Source organism: Eleutherodactylus coqui, chromosome 5, assembly GCF_035609145.1.
Source record: "Eleutherodactylus coqui strain aEleCoq1 chromosome 5, aEleCoq1.hap1, whole genome shotgun sequence".
In the NCBI taxonomy this organism is placed as follows: domain Eukaryota; kingdom Metazoa; phylum Chordata; class Amphibia; order Anura; family Eleutherodactylidae; genus Eleutherodactylus; species Eleutherodactylus coqui.
Window position 1 is genome coordinate 161,972,967 of NC_089841.1, and position 7,346 is coordinate 161,980,312.

Genomic DNA, 7,346 nt, shown 5'->3' on the forward strand with positions numbered 1-7,346 from the left:
GACGTAATACTAGGGCCGCAATGGGTATGTTTCTAAGCACAGGACAAACAGGGGTATCCATTTTGGGGTGAAAGTCTTCATTCATATATGTGCTATACAAATAAAACTGCTTTTAAAATGACAGAATTACCAAAAAAATGAAAATCAGAATTTTTTCCTTCTGCATGGCTTAGATTCATTCAAAAACTGTGAGGTCAAAAAAGTCATCGTACCCCTAGATAAATTCTTTAAGGGGTCTACTTTTCAAAATGGGGTCACTTGTGGAGGTTCTTCATCGTTTTGGTCACTTAATGGCTCTACAAGTGTGCAATAGGGCCTAAATCTCCTTCAAGCAAAATTTCTGTTCCGAAAGCCACCGGTTGCTCCTTTCATTTTTGGCCCCATTGTGCATACAGACGTAATACTAGGGCCACAATGGGTATGTTTCTGAGCACGGGACAAACAGGGGTATCCATACTGGGGTGCAAATCCTCATTTCCATGTGTACTATGGAAAAAAGTCCTGTCTTTAAAATGACATATTTGCAAAAATATGAAATTTTAGTTTTTCTCTTCTAAATTGCATTGACTCCTGAAAAAAACTGTGGGGTTAAAATACTCATGACACCCCTCAGTGAATACGTTAAGGGGTGTTCTTTTTAAAATGGGGTCACTTGTGGGGGTATCTATCATTTTGACTCCTATGAGCCTTTCCAATCTTGGCTTGGTGTAGGAAAACAAAGTGTTCCTCAAAATGCTGAAAAGTAATGTTAAATTTGTATGTCTCCTAAATGGTTAAAAAAAACGAAAGTTTTTCCAATGTGCACCCAAAATAAAGTAAACGGATAGAAATATATATCTTAGCAAAAATTTCTATATTATGTTTGCACATATTTGAGATATTGCAGTTGGAAATGTGAACAAATGACGATTTTTTCAAAATTTTCCCAATTTTGGCGCTTTTAATAAATAAACACAAATTCTATTGGTCTTTTTTTTTTCGCCTAAATGAAGTACAACATGGGGAGAAAAAAAAAAGCTTCTACTTGATAACCCAACTTGGATGCCAACTCAACTTAAGCATCAATTGCCCCAACTGGAGAAAACGGAGAACTGGTCACTCAGCAAGGCTCCCAGAATCCCGAAACAAAAAAAAAATCTGCTCGTTAGGGCTGATTTGATTACATTGTCAGACACCACTTGAGACTAATGGTGGGCCTCCCCCCTCCCTCCCCTCTCCTTCTCCCCCACCTCTCTTTTTAAATTTTCTCTTTGTTTTAGATTCACATTACATCTGCAGAATCGGAGGTGGAGGCGGGGTGTGGTCCGTTGAGCGGGGATGCCGGCCAATGTGGTACCAGTGGAGCACGCTGGGCAGGTAGTGGGTGCTGTGGGGGGGGTTGCAGGGCGCAGTGGTTGATATTGGTGGTCCCTAGATGTGGGGTTGCATTTTTTGTCCTCTTCTGTAGAGCGTCGGGATCCAGGATCCGGTGCATTAAACTAAACCTTCGGGCCTGTGTGCCCCCCTCCCCAGGCGCCCTCTGTGCAGGCAGATGCTCTTCTATGTTTGCTCTCTCAGGTTTTTTAAATTTCTTTTATTTTTAAGTTATATACTGAAAATGTACATGTTTTGTTGCTAACTAAATCAGATCAGAATTATATGTTCATTTAAAGTTATAATAGCTTTGTATCGGTCTCAGGGGTTGTTCCGACTTGAATTGGAGTGCGTCCAACCACCCCCGCTGAACATGGTGGGAGGGGGAGGCCACGGAGATTTTTCTTCGTTCTTGGTTGTGGTTGAGGAACAGACTCAGGACCCCTTTTGGGGTGGCTTTTCCTTCACCCTGTGTTTTTCAAAACTCCTCATTCTGCCACAATTTGTGGCTTTCATAGTTAATAATTGTTTATATGGCGAAATGATATACTATGGAAAAGTGAGGTTGCAGACAGACCATCAACTCCATTGCGTCCACTTGAGATCAACACATGGCAGAAATTAAAATCACATCCCTTAATATTAGAGGTTGAAATGTCCCACAAAAAAGGTCGCAAACCCTCTCTCTATTGAAGAAATACAAAGCGGAAATAGTGTTTCTTCAGGAAACACACTTTCACCACGATCGAATCCCTAACCTTCAATCCTCTAATTATACCCATTGGTTTCACAATACACACTCCTCAGCTTCTAAAGGGGTCTCAATCGCAATCAGCAAAAATATTCCCTTTGTCTTCTTACAGTCGATTTATAGACCCGTTGGGTTGATACATCTTTTTCAAAAAGGTTCAATAGGACATAGTAAAGTCTCCTTCGCCAACCTTTACGCTCCAAACAAAAGTCAAGTCCCATGGCTAATGAAGGTTCTAACCAAATTCAGAGATTTCGCAGAAGGCCTGGAGGTGGTCGGCGAAGACCTAAACTTGGCGTTGGATAGCCTGAGGGATACCACTTCAACTTCCCCATTGATACCCCATAAACAGATTTGCAGACTTAAAAGCCTATTATCAGACTTAAATTTACATGATGCTTGGAGGGCCCTAAACCCCGAGGTTGGAAAATATTTATATTACTCGCACATCCACGCCACATTTCACAGAATAGATTACCTACTCATTTCTGGCAAATACATACACTCAGTCACTCTTGCGGATATTGGATCGATTAGTATCTCTGACCATGCCCCGGTCTCCATGACATTGCCAATTGATAGCTTGCCAAAGAAGGAATGGAATTGGCGCTTGAACTGTACTTTAATTAGCGGAAGAGATAACTGTTCATTCCTCTCGAAGAAATTAAAGGAATTTTTTATGACTAATGATACGCAAGATATACCAACCCCAATTTTTTGTGAAGCCCACAAAGCCTTCATTAGAGGGGAATTAATCTCTTTGGGCACTAGGTCTAAACGTCAGAGAGAAGACAAAATTAACTCCCTCCTTATCCAAATTTCCAATAAGGAAACTATATATAAAAAAAATACTCTTAGTAGTGACACACATAAGGAATTAAAACAGCTGCGAGACAAACTTAAAAACATTTTAAACATTAAATCTGCTAAGACCCTGTTCACCTCTAAATACAAAACTTATGTGCACGGAGATAGGGGCTCAAAAATGACAAAGCTTATCAAGAAACAAAAAGAGAAATCTTTCATCTCACAGATCAAGACATCTTCGGGCTCAGTGGTGACGTCCACCGCAGATGTGGCCAGGAAGTTTGAGAAATATTATCAAACATTATATAATTTACATGGGGTTGCTGAGATGAGTTCATATGCCTCTACAATCCATACCCCAATTGCTTTCCTCGATACTCTTGGACTTCTGGTCCTGAGTTTCTAAGGAAGAGGTGACCGAGGTCCTAACCTCTATCCTCAATGGAAAGAGCCCAGGCCCAGATGGACTCCCGATCCTCTACTATAAAAAAATTTGCGCATACCCTCACCCTATATCTCACTAAATTATGCAATGCACTTCTATCTGGCTTGGCCCTACCCAAACAGTCCCTAGAAGCCTATATTGCTCTAATACCTAAAGAAGGGAAGGATCATGCTCTTTGTGGCAATTATCGTCCTATCTCGCTATTAAATACAGATCTTAAACTCTGGCCCAAGCTACTTGCACGACGGATAGCACCCTTTCTCTCCAAACTAGTAAATCCAGACCAAGTGGGTTTTGTTCCAGGCAGGGAAGGGAAGTCCAACACGACTCGAGTTATCCATGCGGTGCATTTTGCTAAAACTAATAAATTTCCACTTGTGCTGATATCCACAGGTGCAGAAAAAGCGTTTGACAGGGTTAGTTGGGACTTTATGGAACACACCCTGACAAAATTTGGTTTCCCTACTCATTTCATTAGAGCCATCCTTTCTCTTTATTCAGACCCTTCCGCTAGAGTTCAGGTTAACGGCACCTTATCCAAACCCTTTGACATAAGAAATGGTACTAAGCAAGGATGCCCACTTTCTCCAACACTTTTCATCCTGGAGACATTGCTTCAGGGGATTAGACAGAGTCCAAACATAGAAGGACTGAGAATTGGTAATACTACACACACTACGGCAGCCTTCACTGACGACCTTCTCGTCCTTTACACAAATCCTAAAACTGTCTTCCCGGCGCTCATGGAAATATTCATCCTCTTTGGCAGGCTATCTAATTTTTAAGTTAACTTCGACAAATCTGAAGTACTAAATATTTCTACACCTGATCACATCACCTCTAACCTAAAAAAAAAGAATACGCCTTCAGATGGCCCCCTACAACCATCAAGTATTTAGGAATTTCTTTGACCTCAACTCTATCCCAATTATATGAGGCTAACTATGTGCCATTAATTACAAAAATTAAAGAAACATCAGAAAAAAGGTTAATCTACCTTTTATTTCTTGGCTGGGCAGGAAAAATTTAATTTCTACCTATATTCTGCCGTCCATTATCTACACCCTTAACACAGACCCCATAGAACTACCTGGTTCTTTTTTGAACAGATACATAAATTGTTTAGGAGGTTTGTCTGGGATAGACACAAACCATGCCTAGCCTTTTTATACCAAACCCAGAAGAGACACCAGGGAGGAACTGGCCTACCTAATCTCCATTTATATTCATAAAGCGTTCCATATTGCCAGATGAATTTCTCTAGTCAGTGCTAAATTGACATTACCCACTCTTGAGATGGAAAGAGCTTTGCTAAAAGAAGAACACCGGTTGCTTCTTTGGGCAGATGGTCCTTTTCTGGGCAAACTCTTGCACCTCAGCCCCATCACAAGGGGCCAATCAAAGTGCTTAGATCATTACGAAACAAATTAACAAGTATAGCAGGTAACAAGTTACTCCCCCCAATGACACCCGCCTCCCTAATTCCTGCCAGTCTAGCTAATGGACCTGTTAAGTTGGAGAGGATTTGGGATAAACTAAAAGACGTCTCTGTCTACGATATCGCTACGGGTCCTAGGTTGGAAGACCTGTCACAAATTAACACACTCCACTGGATTTCCTGAGTAGAGGCGGTCTTTACCACTCCTTGAGGAAATTCCTGAGCTCCAGCTTTAATAGAATGAGGGATCCCCTCTGGTTAGAGACCTACCTCTCTCTCCCCTCTCGTCCTAAGAAAATTAAAAAAAAACATCTGTACAATGGTCTTCTCTTGCAGTCTCCATCAGACAAGCCTTGGTTTCTCAGAAAGTGGAAGAGAGAGTTAGGAGTTAATCTTGATAAAACTGTAACTCGCCAGGTTCTACAGAACTCACATGGGTTTTCACATTGCATCCGTATACAAGAAAATTCATACAAAATCTTAACCAGATGGTATAGATCGCCTGCTGCCTTGTCAAAGATGAAATCGAAGATCTCTGACAGATGCTGGAGATCCTGGTCAGATAGGGGAACCCTTCTACACATATGGTGGCATTGCTCTAAAATAAAACCCTTCTGGGACTCGGTCACTGACCTCATGAACACAATATGTGGAACTTCCTTTTCCTTCATGCCTGAGGAAATCTTGATTTGGCAACCAACAAGCCAGTTTAAACCCTCACACAAAAACCTACCAACAATCTTAATCTCAGCAGCCAAACTTCTTGTTCCTCTCTGCTGGAAAGAAATGGAACCCACTCAAATATCACAATGGTTAGAAAAAGTGGATCAAATTTTCTGTTTCGAAGAGGTTATATCCTGGGAAATGGGTTCAAGAGACGTCTTCACGTGTATCTCGGCGTCCTGGATTGTTTTTCGTGTGAAAAGGAATACTCTTTCTACTCAATAGCCTATTTTTTATTGCCTTACATTGCAGGAGTGGTCTGTCTGGGCCTCCTTTTGATCACTTAAGATATTGCAGTAATATCTGCTGTTTGTTATCTTGGTTCTGAGGTTTCGTTCGTCCTGTTACCGTTCCCTCCTCCCTCTTTAGCCCTTCATCCACCCCACCCCCACACCCTCTTCCTTTTATTTTTTTTCCACTCTCTCTTTCCCACCCAATTTTTTCTTTAACTCCCCCTTGAAGACCTCATTTTCTTTTTGTTTTTATAATGTTATCATTTGGTTCTTGCCTGACTGTATATACAGAATGTAGAGTTTAGCTAAGGTCCTGCGTGACCCTTCTTGTCATAAATTTGGCATTTATCTGTGGTTTTTATATTCAATAAAAACAAAATGTTTAAAAAAAACAGTGACTTAAGCTCAAACAGAAACAGCAGGGTGCTTCACTAAGGGCACCAACAAAATATTAGAATACTAACTATAAAGTGCAAGCTGAAAAAAGTAAAGAATAAAATAGAATAGTAAAGAAAGATAAAGATAAGAAATGTGAGGAAAATGCAAAGGCAAAAGATAAAGAGGGCGGATATGAGGAAAATACAGTCCTAAGGGTGGATTTACACTTGGTCACAAAATCCTCAACAATACTTATGTAGCAAAAGAAACACGAGTAGAATGTCACATATCCTTGAAACCTCTGATTAAATTCCAGATTCAAGCTCCACAGCACATTGAGGAAACTATTTTTGCGGCGAAAAATAATTTTGTGTGAACATTTAAATCATGTACAGTGTGTGTTGTGGTGTAAATTTGTGCCGTGTATTTTTCCGCTACAAAAATTGAGCCACATGTAAAACCAACCTAAAGATTCTTTATTTTTCTGCATCCATTTGATAGTCTGGAATAATGCTTGGAAATTTGGCACATGTCAGGTCCTGAAGATGTTGGATTGAACAATGTTGTAATATAACTGTAAGCTATTAAGAAAAAATAATCATTAATTAATAATGTGGATATAGTTAATGAATAATATTTATGGTGTTTTCTACCTGCATGTAGTTTGTAATCCAAGTTTAACAGAGCAACTCGCTGCTGAATGACCTCCCCCACGCCAGACTCTCCCCCCTCCAATCCATCCTGATTGCAACAACCAGGCTCATCTTCCTGTCTAGCGGTTACTTGGACGGCTCTGCCCTGTGCCAGTCACTGCACTGGCTGCCTGTCAAATACAGAATTCAATTCAAACTCACTACCCTCATCCACAAAGCTCTCCACAGCACTGCACCACCCTACATTGCTTCCTTCATCTCAATCCACCACCCAGCCCGCACTCTCCACTCCACTAATGAAATCAGATTAAGCTCCCCTTTAACTCGAACCTCTCATTCTCACTTCAAAACTTTTCCAGAACTGCACCAGTCTTCTGGAATGCACTACCCAAAATTATCCGGGCAATCCATGACACACAAAACTCTAATAATGCGCTCTTCAGGGAGGCATATCACATCTCCTAAACAGAACCACTCTGTACTGCACCTGATAACATGCTCCCTGACCTACTGACTGCAATCCCTGCTAGTCGCAACCAATCGCCCCCTGCAGTCATAGCAATTC